The 22802-nt window shown below is 54.7% G+C and overlaps 2 long non-coding RNA genes across 8 annotated transcripts in view; one reads left to right on the top strand and one right to left on the bottom strand.

Moving 5' to 3' along the window:
* Window positions 1-17721, bottom strand: part of LOC144281300 (uncharacterized) — a 264069-nt gene extending 246348 nt beyond the window's left edge. For 5 of the 6 annotated variants that reach the window (XR_013349854.1, XR_013349868.1, XR_013349863.1 and 2 more), the window contains exon 1: window positions 17520-17721. This is a non-coding gene — a long non-coding RNA (uncharacterized LOC144281300). Of the gene's footprint in view, window positions 1-266; window positions 382-17519 lie in introns of those variants that run through there. The other variant, XR_013349860.1, reaches the window with a different exon arrangement.
* On the top strand, window positions 11273-20945 carry LOC144281302 (uncharacterized). Of its 2 annotated transcripts, XR_013349872.1 has the most exons (4): window positions 11273-11506; window positions 18044-18101; window positions 18206-18285; window positions 18421-20945. It is a non-coding gene; the product is annotated as an uncharacterized LOC144281302 (long non-coding RNA). The 2 variants fall into 2 exon arrangements; XR_013349871.1 differs by lacking the exon at window positions 18044-18101.
* Window positions 20946-22802: the final 1857 nt, after the last annotated feature.

The following is a 22802-nucleotide window of genomic DNA, read 5'->3' as shown; positions in this document are numbered from 1 at the left end:
CACCCGGGCGGCCACCACGTCAGCCCTGGCCGACGTCACCAGGGGCCCCGCTCTCCACGTCCAGGCCGCGTTTCTCAATCCCCCTCTTACTCAACCCTCCCGCCAAGGGGCCCGGCTCCCTGTCCCTGCCTCCCTGGCCCCATCTCCCTGTCCCCATCTCCCTGTCCCCGTCCCCCTGGCCCTGTCTCCCTGGCCCCGTCCCCCTGGCCCTGTCTCCCTGGCCCCGTCTCCCTGGCCGCGTCCTCTATCTGTCCCAGGCCACCCACCTCCGGGTGCCAGAGCCTTCACTGGGGTGGCGGCCCCCCTGCCCCTCTGTGAGCGCAGCGCCTCTCCCGCCGCCCAGCCCGGTGTCCCCGGCCGCCGCAGCACCACGGGGCCCCCTCCTCCAGCGCGGAGCCCCGAGCCTCCCGGCCACCACTTCCTGAGAAGCCGCCGCCCCGTCTCTGCCGCACCCGGCCTCCCGGCATCAGCCGAGCCGTCCACGCATCTGCCCTCCCGCCCCGGCGCCCCGCACTCCGCGCAGCCTCCCCCTCCTGTCCTCGCACCACCCAGGTCACCCGACACGGAGCAGCGGGGACACGGACCACATCCCCTCGAGGGCTGGCATGCGCGCTAGCCTCAGCCCACCCCCCTGCATCCCCCCAACCCCTCTCTCTCCCTGCATCTCCCCCAACCCTCTTCTCTCTCCTCCTACCCCCTCTCTCTGCATCCCCCAACTCTCTTCTCTCTCCCCCTACCCCCTTCTCTCTCCATCTCCCCCCAACCCCCTTCTCTTTCTCCCTCTCCTCCTCTCTACCCCCCCTCTTTCCCGCCCTCTACCCCTCACCTCTCTCCTTCCTTCTCCCCCCCACCCCCAGAGCAGTCTTCCTCTCCTCTGCCCCCAGCACCCACCCCTCCAACCCAATGCCCCACTCTTGCTTCTGATGTCAGCCTAATCATGGCTTTCTCTCTCGGGAAGACATTCTTTCCCTCTCGCACCTCTGCCCCCCACTCCCCAGGAGGTGTCTCGTATTACCCGCCTCTGACCTTCCGTACCATTTTCTTCGTAGCTGTTAATAAGTCTGGAATCATTGACTTATGTGTGTGGTTAATTAATGTTTATCTCCCCACCCCTGGGGGCTGGTAACTGCCCCTTGGGAGTGGCCCATCAGGAATGGCACTGCCTTCCCCGGGGCATTGTCTCCATTGTCTCTGAGCTGCGGGAGGCCCAGCCCACCTGCCACCTGGGCACTCCCAGCCAGGGTGACCATGCAGAAGCCCCAGGACGTTTCCACCACCTGAGGCAGGACCCCCATCCTCCTGCCCCAGACGGTGGGAGCCCCTAGGTTTACCCTGCCCCCACGGGTGGCCCAGTGCACCGGGCGTGTTCCAAAAACACACGTGGATGAGCGAATGGCGCCCCTGCCTGTGGGTGTCTGAACAAGCCCCACTGCCTCCAAGGCAGGTGCTAATGAGGGCCTTGCAAGGGGGGCTCAGGAGGCCACCTCCCTGCAGACGGTCCCTTCGTGGAGCCTGCCCAGAGCTCAGCAGGCAGGACCATAGACAGACCCCCTTCGTCGTCTCCCCGTCTACAGTGCTCAGGGCCCAGGTGACAAGGTCCATCCTCGCTTGGCCGTGTGCCCAGGAGCAGCAGCCGGTACCTTCTCTCTGCTGGTCAGGATCTCCGCCTTCTCCCTCCCCGGGCCTCCTTCCCCATCATCCAAATCCCTGTCCCTTCAACCAGGTTTGGTGAACTTTCACTGAGTCAGCAGAATTCCCATTGGGCTCCAGGTGTTCCGTCCCTGCAACAGACAGCTGTCAAGAAGTCCCCTTGTGTCACAGGGGCCACCCCAGCAGGGACTGCCATGTCCCCCCTTTGCTGCCCTCTGCCATCGTGTATGTATCTATGGCCAAGCTACTGTCCTACATGTGCTCACCCCGTCAGTGTAACGATCGCTTCTGGGCACCTGGGTGGCACAGTCTGTGAAACATCCCACTCAGGTTATGGTCTCAGGGTCATGGGTTCGAGCCCCATGTCAAGGGCCACTCAGCAGGGAGTCTGCTTGTCCCTCCTTGTCTGCCCCTCCCCCTGCTCATACATGCTCTCTCTCTCTCTCTCTCTCTCTCTCTAAAACAAATAAATAAAATCTTTACAAAAAAGGATTGTTTCACACCTGAACAGGTGCTTGGCCCTGGTCACACAGTAACCAATAATTCCACACGTCCCTGGCCACAAGGAGGTCACTTCTAAGCCTCTTTCCCTCCTCATCCACCTGCTTTCTTGAATCCCTAATCCCTTTTTCTGTGTCAAGCACTCTGCACAGTTCTAGAGACACTTCAGAGTTGGGAAGAGTTTCTATAGCTGAGAACAAGTCAGAGGGCAGAGGGTTTCAAATGGAAAATGAGGGTGTAAAGTACAGACAAGACGCCACAGAAGCTGCAAGCGGGAGAGGTTAGCATGGGTAGAGCAGTGTACCAGAAGTTGTAGGAGAGATCGCATCAGGCCCGCCCTCAAGGGACAGACAATAACAACAACGGCAGCTAATGCTCACTGAGCCCCGACAATGTCGCAATCAGTGTATAGGAGCTGCCTTGGCCAATCCTCACAATCACGCCGGCACAGGTGTTATCCTTGCTCGCATTTTACAGATGAAGAAACTGAAACACACAGAAGTAATTAGCTTAAGGTTGGGCAGCTTGTAGACGGCAGAGCCAGGACATGAACCCACGCGGTCCGACGCCAAAAGTGCTCTCCGACATTGCCAAGGGATTCGGGCGTATGAGCTACCTATGGCTGTGTAACAAATATCCCCACACTTAGCAGCCTGACACAACATCCGTTTGTCATCTGGCAGTTCCTGTAGGTCAGGAATCAGGCGCTGGCTTAGCTGCTGGCCTCTCTTGAGCTGCAGATAAGATGACAGCCATCCTGGGGGACCTGGTGGCTCGGTTGGCTAAGTGTCCCACTCAGGTTGTGATCTTGAGGTCATGAGATGGAGCCCCGTGCTGGCCTCCTCCATGCTAAGCATGGAGTCTGCTTCAGACTCTCTCTCTCCCTCTGCCTCTCCCACTCCTGCTCTCTTTCTCAAATAAATAAATAAATCTTAAAAAAAAAAAAAAAAAAAAAGATGAGAGCGTGCATCACCTCAGGAGGAGACTAGGGAAACACTGAGTTCCCAGCGCACTCTCGTGGCTTCTGGCAGGCCTCAGGTCTCCGCTGGCTGTGGCTGGAGACCTCACATCCTCGCCTCGTGGGCCTCCCCACGGGGCAGCTCACACCGTAGCAGCCACTCCGCTCAGAGCGAGGCAGCGGAAGAGAGGGACAACAGGACAGAGGTCACAGCCGACTGGTGCTCCAGTCACAGAAGTTGCATCTCATCACTGTTGCTGGTGTTTGCTGTCTACTCACGAGAGGCAAGTCGTCAGGGTCCGGGCCATGCCCCAGGGAAGCACACGGCAGGGTATGCCCACCCGAAGTGGGGTTGGGGGCACGCCCAGGCTGCCCACCTCGTCGGGCTAGTAGACGACACGGGCATCCACCAGCAGCGTCAGGTGTGAGCTCATTATCTGTCCTTTGGTTCCCTGAAATCCTAACCGTGTGTTCTTAAGAAGAATAGCCTCGGAGTGAGCTAAAACTTGATTCCCAGCCTGAGAGAGTTCTTCCTCCTGTTCTTCCCAGAAACTAAGTGCCAAAGAAGACGAGCACTTCTTAAAGATCAGCGGCGCGCTCGGCTATGTAAGGAAACACAAGTGTATTTCGCTGGCGTTGGGCTAAAAACTTGGCAGCAGCTTCCACTCCCACCCCCTCGCCATACGACTTCAGCTGGTCCCCCTAGAGCGCTTCTTTCTTCATCTTTCCCTGAAGAGACACCCCAGTGGGTCCAGGGCTAGAGTTTCTCCTCCAGTCATTTCCGAGCATTGCCATCAGTGTCACCTTCTGAGAGCCCCTACGCACACAGGCGCCGTCACCCCTCAAAGACCACCTGTGGCTCCAAAGTCAAGTCCGGAGTTCAAGACCTTCTATTGTGCAGCCCAAACCTGCACCCCACACAACCCGGGTGCTCCGGGTAAGCTGGTCCACATGCTTTGAATCTCCTGCTTCCGTGCCTCTGATCGCCCCACTTGCTAACCCTTGCATGATTTTCCTGATCCTCTTCACCTACCCAAAATCCTGACCTTCAAGGTCAAGTTCAAGCCCCATCTTCTCAAAGAACCTGTCTGAGACCACCCCAGCCATCCGAGGCTGGACTTGGCACAAGGCAGTGTGTGTTCAACAGCCTCAGCTAAATAAAAATACTCGTTGAGGCAAGCAAACTACTCCAGGAAACTTGTCTGAGCTTTCCTCCCCAAACCTCCAGCCCTGTCCTCATCATCACGACTTGCTTACTCCCTCTGGGTCATCTGAGCAATGGTTCCCAGCATCCTTCTGTATGAACATTGGCTACTACCCAATCCGGTGCCTGAGGAGATGGCTTTCCCTGGGCCCCGCACATCTCCCGCTGCCCAGACGTTCCCGGTGACACCGAGGGCTTTCATGCAAGGCTGTGTCTGATGCATCTCTAAATCCAGAGCAGGGCGGAGACAAGGTCAATATTGTCAGGAATGAGGAAGAAGGTAGATCCGTTCATCAATTGGACTCCCCCAGGAAAAAAAAACACTGGAGGTGCTTTACTCTAGTTCTTTAATGCTCAGAAATACAAAGATAACCTTCCACTTAGAAATCTAAGAACATAAACTCAGTCCCCTCCTGGCAGAGAGGAAAGCATGACCTCCAAAGCATGTTAGAGGTCAATAGCGCAGAGCCACTAAAGCTGTGCGCCTGAGGCCCCACTCCCAACAGTCCAGGGTGAGACGGGCAGGCAGCAAAAGCAGACAGGACAGGCCGATGGGAAATAGGCCTGCAGTGCGCGTTGTGCGCCTCAGGAGCACCCACACTCCCCGAGTCGGCGTGGTCCCCCGAGTCCTCCTGGTAACGCCTCCCTCTCCCCGGCCATGGTACATGACACCCACATTACTCACTGCACATTCACTCTTGAACTTTATATTCTGCTGTTCTCTTTTCGCACATTGTTCAGAAATAAATGCTGGTGCCCACATTACATTTGGCTTTTAAATAGCCTGCCGCAGAGGAGACTTGCCCAGTGCTCTCCGAACCACACCGGACGGGGCCCAGGCCATTTGCACGGAAGGCAGAAGTTAGAGTCGGTGTGAGCTCACAGGTAATGGCATGTGGAGGCCTGCCCTCGCTCCCAGCACCGCCATCGCCAACCAGGAGCCTTGACGGCATCTCTTAGCTGTTCTCAACTAAGGCTCACTTTTCTAAGAAACACCTTATGTCAGACTTTTTTGGTCTCGGACCACTGCATACATCTCAAAATTAGTGAGCATCCCTAAGAGCTGGCGTTCATGTGAGTTGTATTTGAAGATATTTACTGCGCTAGAAATTAAAACTGAGAAAATTTCTGAATATTTTTCAATTTCTTTCAAAAAACACAATACAGATTCACTACATATTGGCATGAATTTCACATTTTAAGAAAAATAACTGTATTTTCCAAAGCAAAAATCACAGTGAACAGAATGGCAACCGTTTATACTTTTTCCGGGCTCCCAAAATGTCTGAATTAGTGGAAGACAGCTGGATCCTCACATCTGCTCCTGCTTTCAATCTGTGCACTTTGTTGTTTTACTTGAAGGATGTGAAGAAAATTCAGCCTCAAATATGTAGTTGGAGAACAACTTTGTAATAGGCTTCTCAGATCATTGCGGCTATTCCTCTTTGATACTACACCAAAACTCAACGAGTGGTACTTTCTTAAAGGTTAGTTGCAACATAGAGAGTCTGAAACCGTATCAATTAATTTTACAAACACTGTTGTATTAAAACCCACTATCATGCAGTTTGAGTATTGTTTTTTGCCTGTTCGTGAATTTGCAACATCGTGCATTGGTCATTTGGAAAATACTGATTCACTGAGCTGCGCAGATCCAATGATATGTTGACACATCTCATTAGACAACATCCAGAAATCACAGCATTACCTTAACCACTAACCTCATCAGAAAAGTCTGAATCAGGAAGCTATCAGTCTCACAAGTTTTCTAAAATTCTAATTTTCACTGGGCAGTTTCAATTTTACAATTGGCAACAAATATTGTCGATTATTTTTCTTGCAGAAACAGGCTCACTTCACTTATTCTCAAGAAAATGTCTGTGAAACTCCCAGGTCTGAATAACCTAGTTTGTCTGTCAGTTGTCCCATAAACACCAGGCTGCAGGGAAAGCCTGGGCAAAAAACCCAGCGCCTTGCCAGTGACCAATGACATCTGGCCACACGAACAGAACTCAATTCACACCACTGGAGCAATTGCACTTAGGAAAAAAAAAAAAGACTTCTTACAGTGTTCGTAAACATTTCTGTTAATGTATCCAAGAGAATCAATTATGATCTTAAAAGAAATGTTACAATTTTTCAGGGAATCAAAATCAGTGAAACCATTTTGATCATTTAATTCTCCTTCATTTAATATTTTTAAAATCATTTAAAATTTAAAAAAAATTTTAGTCAATATGATGCTTCCTTTCACCCTTGTTTTTTCTTTCCTGTCTGAGGTGTTGGAGAACGATGGTGAGGCAGGTACATGTGTCCAGGGGCCTTGGTGCCAGGTTGCTGGCATTGGAATCCCAGCTCTCTCGCTGTCTAGCCATGTGAGTAGAACAAGTTTCCAATTGCTCTGTGCCTCAGTTTCTTCATCTGTGCAATGAAGTAATAATAAAACACCTGCTTGGTGGTGTTGCTGTGAGGATCAAGCGAGCTCTTGACAATGATGTTTCACTAGAGGCATGTTGTCACCTCTGCAGACAGGCTGTATCCCAGGACCCTGTGCTTTGTGGGAAAGCCTCCAGAACTGGCTGCTTTCCCACCCCCCAGACAGCACATGCCCTCTGTCTCTGGTGCCAGCATGTCCAGGAATCTAGAACAGTTCAACCACAGGCAGCCCCCCTCGTTCTCTCCTCCTCCTATCGGTGAGAGGTGACATGAATGAGGAGAGAGAGAGGCCCAGCAACAGGCCCTGATACCTGAGCCCTTCTGGAGGCCTGAGGGGGGCAGGGAGAAGATGGTGGTAGTGGGGGTGCCCAGTACCTTGTGATCCAGGTGATCTGCCATCATCACCTTCCAACGAGGGCATGTGTGACAGGTCTGGTGACCTGGGGAGTGCCCCCCAGGTCTGGTCCAGCAGCTGAGCGTGAAGCTGTGTGGAAGCTCCCACCACAATGAGCACAGCCTCCATGCCCAGAAGGCAGCACACCAGCCCACCCTGCCCTGGGAGGGCCTCCTCCCAGAGGAGCCGTAAGGGATGTGACCCCTTGGCTGGGGACCCACCACAGAGCAGGAGCAGACTCCATCCCACGAGGCACAGAGCTCGGGAACAGGCCTCAAGAGAAAGGGGCAGAGGATAGAGGATAGGCTGCTGGCCACCTTAACCTGACACTCCCTAGAGGAGTGGAGTCAGCACAGGTGACTCAAACAGGAAGTACCTACAAAACCAGTAATAACACCTAGAACCAAAATGGACAGCATGCTCATGAACGTGGATCTGGGCAGGTAGGCAGAGCCAAGCAGCTCCTCACAGCGCTCCCATTCTGTCCAGGAGGCCCTCCGGGTGTGCTCCTGCCTGAGTCCTGTCCTACCCAACGTTTCTCTCACAAGGAACTTTGGTGACCCTCAAGCTCCAGTAACCTTAGGCCCAGTCTGAGATTCCTTCACTAGAGGTGTTTGTCAGCGTTGCCTACCACTGTTTTCCTGTGAAATGGGAGAAAAAAGTACAAGTCATATATCTGATAAGGGGCTAATAGCTGAAATAAAGAACTCATGCATCTCAATAGCAAAAAACAGAAAAAGAAAACAAAAGGAAAAGGAAAAATCCAATTAAAAATGGGCAGGAGAAAAAATAAAAATAAAAAAAAAATTTAAAAAAAATGGGCAGGAGTTCTGAATAGACGTTTTTCCAAAGAAGACCTACAGGTGGCCAACAGGTACGCAGAATGATGTTCTACATCACTCACCATCAGGGAAATGCAAATCAAAACCACCATAAGGCGGGCATCCGGGTGGCTCAGCGGTTGAGCATCTGCCTTTGGCTCAGGTCATGATCCTGGGGTCCTGGGGTCAAGCCCCACATCGAACTCCCTGCAGGGAGCCTGCTTCTCCCTCTGCCTGTGTCTCTGCCTCTCTCTGTATCTCTCATGACTAAATAAATAAAATCTTTAAAAAAAGAAAAAGAAAAAAAAAACACAACAAGGCATCACCTCACAGCTATTCAAGGGACTATTATGAAAAAGACTAGAAGTAACAAGCGTTGGCAAGGATACGGTGAAAAGGGCACCCTGTTGGTGAGAATATAGATATATGTATGGGCTATATGGAAACTGGTATGGAAGTCCCTCAAAAAAATTAAAAACAGAACTGCCGCATGATCCAGCAATTCCATTTCTGAATATTTATCCAAAGAAAATGAAAAAACTAACTTGAAAAGATGCACCCCCCTGTTCTTTGCCACATTGTTTACAATTGCCAAGACAGGGAAACCAACCCAAGTGTCCACTGATGGATGAATGGATAAAGAAACTGTGGTATGTCCACGTAGTGGGTTATTACTCAGTCATAAAAAAGAACGAAATCTCGTTTGCCACATGAATGGACCTCAAGCGCAATATGCTAAGTGAAACAAGTCAGACATAGAAAGATAAATGATCTCCCCTACACATGGAATTTTAGAAAAAAATTAATTAAAATAAACCCTGCGCTCACAGACAACGAAGCAGAGAACAGATTAGCAGTTGCCAGGGGTGTGGGGTATAGAGTAGGAGAAATGGGTGAACTGTTTTTGGTATTTCATTTGCTCATTTAAAATAAATTGAGAGAGAGAGCCTTCTCCTCCAGAATCTGACATTATAGCTGGAAGAGGTAGGTAATGAACAATAAACAGAATAGTAAGTAATTATATAACATGTTCAAAAGTGCCACCGAAATCTAGAAACGTAGCTACAGAGATTAAGAGTTGGCAGTTTCAAATGTGGGTAGCCTTTCCTGAGAAAATGACATTTAAACAAAGATGAGAAGGAGGTGAGGTAGTTGTCTGTGTGAATATCTGGGGGAAGAACCTTCCAGATGGAGGGATGGCCTGTGCCAAAGCCCTACGCGGACGCTCATCTGACCAGAAGAAGAGCAGAGAGGGCAGTGGACCTGGAACTGAGTTAGCGACGGAGCGAGGACAGGGAATGACACGGTGCCCAGGCCGTGGGGACCTTCCAGGACATTATAAGGGCTTCACCTTCTGTGCACGGGTGAGTGAGATGGGCGGGCAGGTGCTTTGGAAGGTCTCAAGGACAGGAGCTATGACAGGATGATCTGAAGGCCATCACTGAAATAGCCGAGACCAGAGACAGAAGACCAGTGAAGACACTACTGCAGTCACCCAGCCAGCCCAAGGAACCTGGTGGCACTGGCCAGGTGGTAATGGCCAGAATCCGTACATGTTTTCAACACCGGTTCAAAGGGATTTTCTGGCTTTCTCCATTCGAGGAAAAGGCATTCATTCTGGGGTTAGTCCAAGTCAAAGAAAAAAAAAAGTTAGTCACTAACAATCATGTATATTCATATTAAAACTGTATCCAGGAGACACCCGGGTAGCTCAGTGGTTGGGTGTCTGCCTTCGGCTCAAGGCGTGACCCCGGGGTCCTGGGATCGAGTCCCGCATCGGGCTCCCTGGACGGAGCCTGCTTCTCCCTCTCTCTAGGTCTCTGCCTCTCTCTCTGTGTCTCTCATGAATAAATACATTAAATCTTTAAAAAAAATAATAATATCCCAAAAAAAAATCCCAATAATATCATTTATTACCCATCGTGTTGACAAAAAGAGACACTGAGAAGGCTACAGAGAAAGAAGTACTATTATGCCATCAGACGGGTGTAAATCGGGGTCATCTTTCTGGAGAGGGATTCACTGAATCTACCAACACGTTCAATCCCACACCTTTTCACCCAGCACACCGTTTCCAGCCGCCTACCCCACGGAAACACTCCCATATGTCCACACGTAAAGAAAATGTTCATAAAAAGACCATCACTGCCACCCCGTTTGTAAAAGCAACCAATTGAAATAAACCCACGGGCTTATCACGAAGTGACTGGCCACGTAAACCATGGGTGGACATACCGCAGATGAGCCCGTAACCCTTGAAATAACTCTTGTAGACATGCACAAGGCCCGGGGGGGCGCCCCGACTTGTCCGCAGGGAACACTTACAGGAGCAGGCAGGTTGAGCAACACAACTGGTTCTGTGTTTTTCCTTCCCTTATAGGTGGAAAAGCAAATCCAGGCATTACTTGTGTCAATATTATCAATGGAGGCTTTTAAGCTTAGGCACAAGAACCTTTAAGATCCCGTCCCGATCATGGATCTGCTGGCCTCAAAGCCGCCCCATCTGTGTCATACCCTCCTCCAGAGTTTCCACTTAACTTGCATTTCATAAAGCTGAAAGCTTCAGGCTCCTTACTAACCTAGGCCCTTTCTAAATAAGTAGTCGTTTCGTGTACCTGATACTATATTTTAAATTTTGCATTTCATCTTAAAGAGGAGCCTAAAAAGTATAAGCCGTATAAACCTGCATCTGCCCTTACAGCTGCTCATGCTGGGGTCCCAGCTCTGCTCGGGAGGAGCAGGACGGCAACACTTCCCATGAAAGCCCTTCGGAGGACTTCCTATAGGCTGAGTGGTGACAACAAGCAAAGGCAAGAAAAGGGGAGCCAAGAACCAATCCCCCCAAAACAAAGAGCTGTCAATAGAGAGACATGACATCAGTGAGACCCCAGAGTCCTTTTCCACACTGTGCCCAGAAGCTGGGGCAATTTTTACAGGAGACCCCATTGGCCTGGAGATCAGACCAGCCATGAACACAAGTGAAATAGGGAGAAACTCAAGACAGTCTCTAGGGGCGCCGGGGTGGCTCAGTAGTTGAGCGTCTGCCTTCGGCTGAGGTCGTGATCCCGGGGTCCTGGGGTCAAGTCCCACATCGGGCTCCCCACAGGGAACCTGCTTCTCCCTCTGCCTGTGTCTCTGCCTCTCTCTGTGTGTCTTTCATGGATAAATAAACAAATGGGTTTTAACTCTCCAGTCCCCTTGGCAGATGCCCCTCGCAACAGAGATCGGGGAGAGAAACGCACTGAAGCCTAATGTCACTAAGCATTCAGATCTGCTCCCCGGCTCTGATTCCACAGTCACCAGGCAACCGTTGGATTAAGAAGTTCGCCAGGTAGATTTCCCCACACAGAAGAGGGTAAACAGAGCACTCAGCTCTCCGGACCCTTCGACAGATGGAGTTCTCCCTGTAACATAAGAAGCTGACATACCGCGTAGGCACCGGTGCCGTGAGCGTGGTTAATGGGAGCCTGCCCCAGAGAGAGGGGATTTGGGATTTGTCGTCTGAGCCTGCAGAGCCAGCACTCCTGCCCCCGCCCCCGACGGTGAGAATGTGCCCACTGCCGACATGCAGACTGCTGTGGGGCCTTTCACACAGCTGTCATCCAAATCAAGTCTGTCCAAGCCGTGTTGTGCGCTTGGTGACACGCTGTAGCTGGGTGGTGCCTCTAGGTCCTCATCTGTGGGATTATATACAGTCGACTGGCCATCATGCAAGCCAGCTGGCAAGCCTGTGGTACGGTGTGACCAGGCAGTCCCGATCTGAGGTCAGAGCCCGTTGTTAGCAGGTGTGAGGCTACCTAGGCCAGGATCCGTGTCCTCATAGGTACCCACAGAGGGTCATCTCCTCTCCTTCCCTGTCCCTGCTAGAAACTGTCAGAGGAAAGGTGCAAGGCAGCCCCTCGCAGGTGCCATGTGTTTATTTCCAACACCAGGAGTCCTGAATATCGGGCAGGAAATCCCACCCCTGGGGCACGGCTGGCTTCAGAGAGTGTCTCCATCCTCCGCCAGTGGATCTTCGCATCTGTGACCAGGAGATCCAGCGGGAGAAGAAGAGCGAGAGGCCTGCCTGGCTTCTGGAGAGCATGGCTGCCTACTGGGCTGTGCTGGGAAAAGAGAACAGAAGCTGTAGAGGATGAGCAACAGAGCTGGCGCCTCAGAAGATAGCTAGTGGGACAATCTCAGTGACGGCTGACGGCTGGGCCTGGTTAAAATCCACGACGGACACCTCGCTGGACAGCAATGAGACGCCATTGCCAGGTTCACCAAGAAATGAGCAGCACCCCCTTGAGACTTGGTTCCTTCTGTTCTCATAAGCAGGACATTTTCTTTCTCATTCAAAAGAGATGAAATACAGAGAAATCGAAGAACAGGTACAAAGGCCGTGAAACGCCAAGAGGAGGACACGTGTCTGCTCAAGGTGTCGCACTGGCAGGCCAGGGCCGAGCAGACGAGGAGAGGCAGGGATACCCTGCTCTAGAACGGGGTGTGGGGGCGCTCCAGCTGCAACATCTGTCACCCCACTGCCTCGCCGACCGGCCTGGGTCCCCCGCCCCGCTCACCGCTTCAGGTGCATCCCTCCCAAAGCTGCTGAGGGGGAGAAGATGACCTTCCCCATTCTGGAGTCAAGGGTAGACCGGGAGCTGCGCTCCCCTGCTAGAACCTGCAGACAAGCTCTGCAGGTCCATTTGTAGGAGAGGGTGGGGTAGTCAGGCCCCCACGACCCCAGACACATCCAAGTGAGGCGCGGCACGAGGCGGTCTGCCTTTCTTACAAAAACAACGCTGCCTACACTCATCCATCTCCTACTTCAGCTGGTCAAGGGGCAGCAGTGCACACAGTCCCTGCAGCCCTGCTCCTAACTGGGACAGTCTGGACGCGGCCTACGTGAGCCTCGTAGACAGGGCCCCCGAATAAACTGCGGTGTGTTTGCGAACGATGAAATGATCGGCAGCTGTAGGAATGGACTGTGCTGGAGCCCCGCTCACCTCCAAGAGCCTGCTACACGCCCTCGCCTCACCCCGGCCCCGCGGGCCCAGCCGTCCCCACCGCACTTGAAGCCTGGAGCCCTGCCGGCCCCGACCTCCAAGGGCGCAGGGCGCGGGGCTCACCCATGCGCACATCTCAGCACACAGCCTCCACTCCACGGGCCCCCCAGGGCACCGCAGGCTCTCGGGGGGCCCTCGTGCTGTTGAGGCAACCTCGTGGCCCTGCTACGGGCCCTGCTCCTCGTGGCGGGATTATTTTTAATCACCTTCAACTCTTAAAAAGACCTCCGACTTTCGACGTGCGAGTGCTGCGCAGAGAATTCTGTCCTTTGAAATACGTGCCACGGCCTCCCCATCTCACCCCGTCACCCGAGGGACAACACAAACTCAGCTCTGGAACCCGGACCCCGGCAGGAGAAGACTCCTTTCCAATTGCGGAAATTGCCCAAGAGGGGCCTCGCTTCCCTCCCACACCCGTGAATTGCAGGCAAGCCGTCCGAGCCATTGTGCGGCGCGCTTCTAAACAGACAGCCTGTCACCATAGCAACACTCACATCTGTCATTACCTCCGAGAGAGAACACCTTTTAAAAGAAATCTACTTAGCAACATGTCATGTTAACTTCTGCGCTTCTTACAGATCCGCTCAGGAATCTAGGCCGCAGTGCCCTGGGATAAACGGTGCCTCCGTGAACAATCTGGAAGGCACTGCCGCAGCCCAAAGTGGCCTCTTCCTCAACCTGCCCCCACCTGTCCTTGGATGAGTCAGGTAGCGCGGCCTCCCCGAAGTCACGCGTACTGCCGTCGTCGCACGCAGGGCGGTTACACAAGCCAGTTGTTATGAACACAACAGCTGTCACCCCGGCGTCGTGCATGCAGCGCCTCTTAATCCTCGGGCCAACCTATGCAGCAGGCGCCCCCCCGCCCCTCAGCGATGAGGAGCCGGGCTCCAGCCACCCCCGCCCCCCACCCTGTGCAGCCTGCTGCAGCGGTGACATCACCAGCCACACCTGGTGGATCTCAACACACCATCCACACCCTGTGGATCTGCAAATTTTCCCAGCAACTCAGAAAGGAGGAATTTTTTTTTTTTATCATCATCCCCATTTTATAGACGAGAAAACTACCTTGGAGGAGTGAAGCATCTTGCCCAAGTTCCCCCGAGAGGACAGCGCAGGTGCAGGGAGGCAGGCTCTCCTCCTTGGAGGGAGCCTCGGTCTGCCTCTCTCCGAGCCCGAGAAGAGGCCACCCAGAGGCCTCCCCTGCTCGGTTTCCGAATCAAGTCCGACCTCTTGCACTGGTGAAAACCTTCCCAAGCAGGCCAGTCCGCTGGCTAGGCCCTTGAGTCTCCCAGATTTTACGTGGAACTTTCTGGTGTCCTTGAGGGAAATGAGGACTAGGGAAGCCGGTGTGAGACTTTCATGCATAGCAAACGCAGGGATCACTGGGTAGGCGAGTGGCCTGAGAGTCTGCATTTCCCACCAGCTGCCCAGTGAAGCTGCTGGTCCTTGAAAATAGACAAGGCCCCTCTGTTTAGAAGGAAAGATGTGCTGTAAAAAGGATGTGGTGTTGCCCCCAGGACGACCCAGGACGACCACAGGCTGCATGTTAAGGTCTCGTGTTGCTACGGAAGCCTTAGAGAACGGGAAGGAAACCCGGCTCCCGAGGCTGGGCTGTAAGCTTTAGGAGAATGGCTCTACACCAGGAGCCCCTCTGAGTCACTCCTGATAGTAGAATGTCTTCAGTCCTGATCCCCCAGCACCTGGCCTAGTGCCTGGGATATGCTAGATGCCCAATAAATATTGACTAAAGGAAGGAAGGAAGGAAAAAGGGAGGGAGGGTGGGCTTGATTTTAAAAAAAAAAAAAAAAAAAAAGGCTTGCAGCAAAGAAGACTCTGAGATGTGATCTATGTTATAAATCACATAACGCTTGTACTGTCCAAGATGGGCTACCCCATGGCCGGTAATTACCTGGTAGAAAGAATTCAGGCTTGCTCATGAAGTCTCATGCATTTCTGTCGCCCCATGGGGTCTAGTACCTACCTTGCGTATACTGACTACATCAGCCTTCCAGAACCAAGAAACTTCTGGATATTGGAAAGATGTAACTTTAGGACCTGTGACAAATTGTTCATGTATCAATTTGGCTGGGCCCACAGATATTTGGCCAAACATTATTCTGGAAGCTCCTACGGGGATGTTTACAGATGAGATTAACATTGAAATTGGTGGATTTTGAGTAAGCAGATTGCCCTCCCTAATGGCGGTGGGTCTCATCTGATCCGTTGAAGGGCTGAGGAGAACGAAGACGAACGTCCGTCCCCCAGACCAGAGGGAAACTGGCCAAAGAGGGCCTTTGGATTTGAAATGCAGCATCAGCTCTTCCTTGGGGTCTCCAGGCTGATGGCCCACCTTGCAGATTTTGGACTTGCTAGTTTTCTTAATCATGTGAGCCAGTTCCTTAAAATCTCTCGCTTGCCCACTCACATATATACATATATACGAAATACATGTATGACATACACATGTTAGACGCACACACCCCCCTTATCGGTTCTGTTTCTCTGAAGAACCCCGGCTAATACAGAGCCAGCAGGAACTATATCTTGTAGCAGACGGTAAACACTGCTTATCCCAGAAGATACTAAAGAATAACACACAGGCTGGAACGGAGGCTGAGTACCCTCGTGGCTAGTGAACTAACAAGTCACAGGACATCTCTAAACACAGGGAACGAGGGGCTTGCCTTCCGACAGTGACTGTCAAGCGGCTGCCCCCCACCCCCACCCCCACCCCCAAATGGATCCTCGGGTTACACTTTGAGAATCACCATGGCACAGGCGTCCTTGGAGGGACAGTCTCGGCCACAGTGAGGCAACCAGTATATTCTAAAATACAAGATGAGTTCTTTTTACGTGCCCTTCGAACATCAGGCGGGTCCTATGAAGCCATATTTGACCATCTTCGGCCTATAAAGAAGACGATTTTGTAGAGTTAACCGAATCCATCTACTTGGGGCTCATCCTTCAGACAGCACTGAATAAAGGCCCCCTGACACCCAGAGTCCTCTCTCCTACAGATCCTCTAGGAGGTTCTGTGCAGGTTGGCGCTGTCGCTTCCTCTCCCCATCCTGGGTCCTGATCCACCAAGGGCTGGCAGTAACTGCGCTGCCCCCTTGGGACTGAGGCAGGACCCAGAGGAGGGGACGTGCATAAGCACCCGTGGTGCGCCTCTCCTTGCAGCCTGCGCCGCTGTGAGGCGTCAACTGTGTTCTCATTCTTCATTGGAAGGTGCTACAGAAACACCCCTATTCCTCGTTTCCTGAGGCACGTGGGCTGCTGGAAACTCTAGGGCCTGGCCTTACCTGGTGTTTACAGACCCTCCTACCTCAAGCAGTCAGAGGCTGGAGACCACCTGAGGGCGGGGCCGTGCCACATTCACCATCTCCCCAGGGCCCATGACACAAGGCATGAGACACAGCACAGGTGATAAGTGAAGAAAGGGAGGAGGGAGGGAGGGGGGAGGGGGGAGAGATTTGTCCCAGCCTAGATCCCCCTGACCCCTCCCTCCAAGCACCTGCCACCTGAGGCTGTAAGGCCAGACGAACCCCACGGAGGAGGAGCTAGCTCCCACCACCCTTCCCTGGGACTGCTGCCAATTCACCCCTGACCCCTGGCTCCTGCCACCCAAGCAAGCCCACTGGCCCCCACTTCTCGCAGCCCACACAACATGTAGATTCCAGGCCTGGAAACCAGCTCCAGTCTTCACCCCCTGGACACCCGGCTCGCCCAAAGCCCTGGGCTGGACAAGAGGGAGAGCATACGGCACTGCCAAGTGGCTTCTGCACCCTTCCTGAGGCCACACGCCGCGCCCTGGGGCCCTTCTGTGGGCACGAGCGGCCCACCCTCAGCCCTGCCTCATCTCCTGCCTGGCCTCCAGAAGCCTCGCAGGTCCCACACACACGCACCACCCAGATGGTGAGCCCTGGGCTACATACCCAAGTGCACGCCCCTGCCTCCAACCAGAGGACCTCACCAGCCACCATCTGCCAAGGGCCGGGGGCGGGGGGCGGGGGCTCCGGACACTGGCAGGAACCAACATGAATGGGCTGGAAAAACCGTCGTGGGAGGGAGGGAGGGTAGAGGCAAGAGGCCGAAGACTGTGTCCGGGGAGAGAAGCCACCGCGGTGGCCCAGGCCCAGCTCTCGGGCCCATCGTGCTAGGAGCGATCTAAGGACCTGGGCACAGAGCGCTTTACAACCTCAGTGGATTATTGTTCGGGTGGCAAATATCCCCACAGAAGACGTCCCTTCGGTTTTGCTTAATAATTACTATTTAGAGGAAGTCGCGGCCACACACGCATGGAGCAGACGCTGCATCTGACCGGTGTTCCTGAGAAGGTCAAGACGGGGAGAAAGGAAAGGTCCCTGGGGAGAAGAGAAGCAACCACCCTATTCCAGAATCAAAAAATGAGCACAGACGTCAGAACCCCGGGGTTGGGGCAGATAACAAGCCCGCGTGGACCCGCCCTCCCTGGAGGGGAGCGGGGTCCGCTGCCCGCTGTGCGCTGTACCTTCTCCGCGGGCGGTGCTTCCACCCGCCAGCCTTCTCCGCCACCAGCATCGCAGACCAGGCTGGGCGCGGGGACAGACCCCCGCTGGAGATCACTCCGACCGGAGGCCGGGGCTTTTCAGGCTTCTCCAACCCTCTCCCCGGAGGAGCAGGAAGCACGTAACCACGGTTGTTTCCCCTCCTACCCAACGCCCTAAAGACGGGCCGCACCGTCCCCCTTGGCCCCCGGGAGGCCCCCGAGGGTGGGGAGGCCGCCTCCTGCTGACCGAGGCCTGGCCCGGCCTCCACCTGCTGCACGCAGGGCCGGCTTAGCCAGCACCCATGGGACCCCGCATTCACCGGCACAGCCCCCCCACGATGCGGGCTGTGCACCCACACACCTCGCCCGACAGCGCACGCCTGCTAGGAAGCCCAGCATTTCATTAAAGAAATCGGGTGCGGAGTCGGTGGCTTTAGCTCCCACAGAGATGGGAGGCTCTTGGCAGCCAAAGGGGCACCGGCCGCTTAGACGCTGATCCTCCGCAGGCCCACGGTGCAGCCAGAAGCCCCGCCCGGAACCAAACAGGCTGAAGCAACAGCCCCGGTACCTGAGTGTCCTTGCTCTTCACTCGCCTCATCCCCTCCTTCGTGGGCCCGCCTGTCTCTCCCACTAATGCGTGTCACGTTCATCTGCTTCACACCTCCCAGGCCATCGAAGGTGCTTCTCGAACACAGAGGGAGACAAAGGAACGATGAGCTGCCGCGAGGTCACAGGAGCAAGGAGGGAGGTGAGGCCCCGAGGGGACGTCCTTGCCCGTGTGCCCCCTGCCCCCGCCCCCGCCCCGGGACCCTGTCTGCCCAGGGCCGGCCGAGAACGGGCTCCCGCAGAAGCAGCAAGGTTAGGGACCTGAGCGGGTTTCCAGCTCCCGAGGCTCCCGGGCCCAGGGAGAGGCAGCTCTGCTACGTCGAAGGGCCAGCAGCATCTGGATTTGCTGGGGTGGCAAAGACGCACCCACGAAATGAAAATGCACATTCCTGGGCCCCGCGGAGTCGCCATCTCTGCGTTCTCCACTGAGGATGAAGCCAGGGATCTGCACTTTTACCAGGCGACTCCCAGCTCGTGCAACACGAGTAGCGCTGCCGTGAAAACATCCCACGCCCTCCGTGACCAGGGCCCTCCCAGGGCACCCACACCAAGGCTCCTGCATCCCCAGACCCGAGCGTTAGCAGCTTCCTGGCTCCGCCTGCCCCTCCCTCTCTGATACCTGCTCCTCGGTGAAGCCACAGCCGCAGGGCACCCTGTCTTCTGACCCTGGCCTCATGCCCTCCCCTCCACCCCATCCTTGCAGAGTCCCACCCCGGCACCCAGGACATCATGGGGGCCTGACTGGCTCCCCCACCAGCCTCATGTTAGCCTTCACTGAGCCTCAGACAGGGTAGATGGCAAGTAAATGTTTATTGAACAAACAGATGGATCTTTATTACTTCCCTCCAGGAACTCGCTTGCCCCAAACACACAGCCTGTGACAAAACAAAGCCCAACCGGACTTCTTGCTTGATTCCAGTTTGCAAGCTGTGTGCATTTCCATGTCTCTGAACCCGGCGCCTGGCATTCCCCGTCTTCCCTCCCTCATCACACAAGAACTAAGCCTCGGCTTAAATGCCACATCCTCTGGGAACCCTTCTTTGATCCCCTCTTGTTCATACAACGAACATTTCCCGAGTGTCCACCCTGGCTTGGGCCCTTTACTGGGCCGAGAACAAGCGAGAACAGGCAGGAAGGGTACCTGCCTGGCCCCTCGAGGAGCAGCCAAATGCCACAGGGATGTGTGCCCCCAGCGTCTCCTGGTACCTCTGCCAGAGTCCTTTTTCGAAGCCATTTCCCTCCTACATCCTTTAATTACAGATCACACGTGTAACACGCATGCACACAAGCGCAGCTTCTGAGCAAGCACTGAGTCATGCTCATTAACCCCCATACTTAGAAGGACAGGTTCCTCCAGAAAGGTTTGTTGAGGTTTGTTGAACAAACAAACCCGAGAAAGACACAGCAGGGGGATCTAGGTGAGGCTAAAACTGAAAGCAGACACCCAGTAAAGCCACGATGAGATCCCCCCACACACGTCCGAGCGTGGCCCAAACCCAGAGCGTTGACAACGCCAAGTGTCGGCGAGGATGGGGAGCCGCAGGGACGCTCGCTCACCACGGGCGGGAATGCAGAGTGGTGCGGCCACTTTGGAAGACAACTGGGTGATTCCTTACAAAACTAAACACGCTGTGACCGTAGGATCCAGCAGTCACGCTCCCGAAGGAGTTGAGGACTTGCATCCACACGAAAACCTGCACACGGATGCGTAGAGCAGCTTTATTCCTAATTGCCCAGGTGCAGAAGCACCCAAGCTGTCCTTCAGCGGGTGAGCAGGTAATCACCTGTGAACCACCCAGACAATGGAGTAGTAGCACTAAAAGGAAATGAGCCAAAAAATAAAAATAAAAATAGAAATAAAAATAAATAAAAAAATAAAAAAGAACAAAAAAAAGAAATGAGCCATAAGCGGTGAGAAGACTTGGAGAAACCTTAAATGCGCATCTCTAGGTGAACTAATCCAATCTGGCAAGACCACGCGCTGCAAGATTCCAACTACGTGACATTCTGGAAACGGTGAAACTGGATTCAGTGAGAAGACCCATGGTTCCGGGGGTTGCGGGGAGAGGGGAGGGATGAATAGGCACAGAGGGCTTCTAGGGCCGGGAAGCTACTCCGGGGGGCCTGACAATGGAGGACACACGCCCTTATGCCTTTGTCCAAGCCCACGGGACGTACAACCCTAAGAGCAGACCTCGACGCCGACCGTGGACTCTGGCTGATAATGCTCGCCGTGCGTCACTGTCAGTCCGTCAACTGTTTAAGGAACGTCCCACTCCAGTGGGGGAGGCCGTATGTGCATGGGGGCAGGACATATGGGGGAAGTTTCTGTACCTTCTTCCTAATTTTACTGTGAACCTAAAACTGCTCTAAAACAAAGTCTTTAAAAAGTTTTTCAAGAATAGCATCCATCATAATAGAAGCCACACTTTGCCTTACTCCTACCAGTGACAAAAGCAAGGTCCCCAGTTATAAACGTCAGAGCTGGAAGCGCAGCAGCTTCACCTGGCTGTGAGCCCACACTCGCTCTGGCGCCAGCCCGTCGGCAGACGGGGCAGCAGGATCTGGAGCTGGCCTTCCCGGGCTGCCGAGGGGCTCCAGCTACCCAGGGGTCCTGGGGCAGGTCATGCCAGCCGCCTACCACCCACAGGGGACTTCACGAGACAGGAGCTGCTGAGAGCCCTGGGCCATGGCGTGGACCCTCAGCAGCCTGCAAGGGGGGTGACATCCCGCACAGAGTGAGAAATGGGACAGCACAGGCCGTGGAGTCCGACTGCTGGGTACAGATACGGGCTTCTGCCTCTCGCCAGCTCTGTGACCTTGGGCTCGTTACTTCACTCTTTTGTGCCTCAGTTTCCCCATCAGTAAAATGGGGTCATCACGCTTTCTCCGCCGTAAGACTGCTGCGCCATTTAGATAAGGTGATACGTGCAAGCGCTCCGTGGAGCAGGGGGGAGGACGCCTGCCAGGGGCGCCTGCTGTTCTTACAATCAGCTGTCACTTAGCAAGCACGGTGCCAGACCCGCTGTGTTCCTCAGCTTACCTCATCCTCACCCACCTCCAAGGAAGCATGACAGGCAGTCTCTGTGCTCAGAGGACTGTCCCAAGGCCACCCAGGTAATGAGAGGGATCTGGACCCCAGTGCCCTGCCTGCAAAGCTGCCGTATCGCCCGGCCTTCTGGGGTCAAAGGTCCCCGCGGAAGACGCATCGGCCCGCAGTGAGCAGCCCGCCGAGCTGGCTGGAACATTCCTCAGATGGTTGTGATCTGGGCACAGTGATGACCTGGCTGCAAGAGGGGGGCCGAGTAGGGGGTGGGCTGGACAGAAAAGCCTCAGGTAATGTAAATGGAAACTCGAGCCCACAGCCCTGCACCTGGTGTTTTTGCATTTCCCAAGACAGCTGAAGGGATTGTGTATGAAGCTTCACACCACAGAGGAAACCCATCTGGAGCCATCAGGGCAGCTGGGCCGGGTCCCAAAGCCGCCTCAAGTCCTGGCCTAGAAATTCGGTGAGTGCGGGAGCTTATTGGAATGCTGCCCCCTCGGGTCACCCGGAGCCCAGCTGGAGTGACCCTGACCTCAGCTGAAAGGGGGTCTCTTCCCACAGGGCACTCCCACTCCAGCCTGGGGGATCCCTCTTGGCTCCAGGGAGGCGGGAGCAATGCCCTGTCCCCATAGGCTCCTGGGGAGTCAAAGGAAGACCCCAAGGCCACTTGTCCAGGCTGCACGGAGCTGTGCCAGGGTGGCCACCCCCCGGGCCCCCTGTGTGTCTGGCTCCTTCTGACACCAACTGTGCAGGCAGCACACACCAAAGACACAGGCATCCTGAGGGAAGTGGTGCTCACACCGATTACGTAAGCTGCCCAAGGTCACATCTAACTGGAAGAACCGGGACTGGACCCGGGCCCGACTCCAAGGCCCTGGCACCTTCCCTGAGCCTCTCTGAACAGGAACCACAGTTTGGGGAAACCAGCCCGAATATGTCGCCGGGCACTGGCCACCCCCCAGCACAGAGCGCGAGCCTTGGCGCTCCGGGGAAACCCCAGACACCAGAAGACCAGGTCCGTGGCCTCGAGCTACAGTGAGTTGTGGGGCAGCAGTGCAAGAGCACGAGCGAGCGAGCCAAATTCCTGCATCAGCAGGGCTGGCCCAGCTGTGTCAGACAGACAGACAGGCACGTGCAGCGCGGTCAGGGCCGGTAAAGCTGGAGAAGCCCTCAGCAGCTGTGCGGGTGTGGGGTGCAGTCGGCCCGCGCGATGCCCGCCCGAGGTGGCCGCAGGGGACGAGGAAGTCCAGTGGCAGGCGGGCCGAGCCAAGACCAGGCCCCCCAACACAGCTGCAGGAGGAAGGTGGCCAGGAGGCCCTCCAACCCCAGTCAGAAATTTTTATTTGAAATGAGAGGCGGAGGGAGAGCGCCCTGCAGGGACACACACCACAAGGGCGCTGGGCAGAGGCGGGATCTCGTGGCTCCGTGTGTGTCCCTGCGGGCAGCAAGCACGCAAGGGGTTCAGAGGACGCCCCCCGACTGCCCCGCTCTGGTAAGCTGGGCGGCAGTGCCCCAGATCGGTGTCCAGCCCCACTGTATCCGGGCCTGGGCCCCACTGCCCCCAGTCCCCCGAAAAGGTATGGCCATATTTGTTTGACTTACCTATTTACCAC

The sequence above is a fragment of the Canis aureus genome, chromosome 12 (assembly GCF_053574225.1).
Source record: "Canis aureus isolate CA01 chromosome 12, VMU_Caureus_v.1.0, whole genome shotgun sequence".
In the NCBI taxonomy this organism is placed as follows: domain Eukaryota; kingdom Metazoa; phylum Chordata; class Mammalia; order Carnivora; family Canidae; genus Canis; species Canis aureus.
Note: the sequence above shows the minus strand (reverse complement) of the source record. Positions and strands in the feature narration are given on the sequence as shown.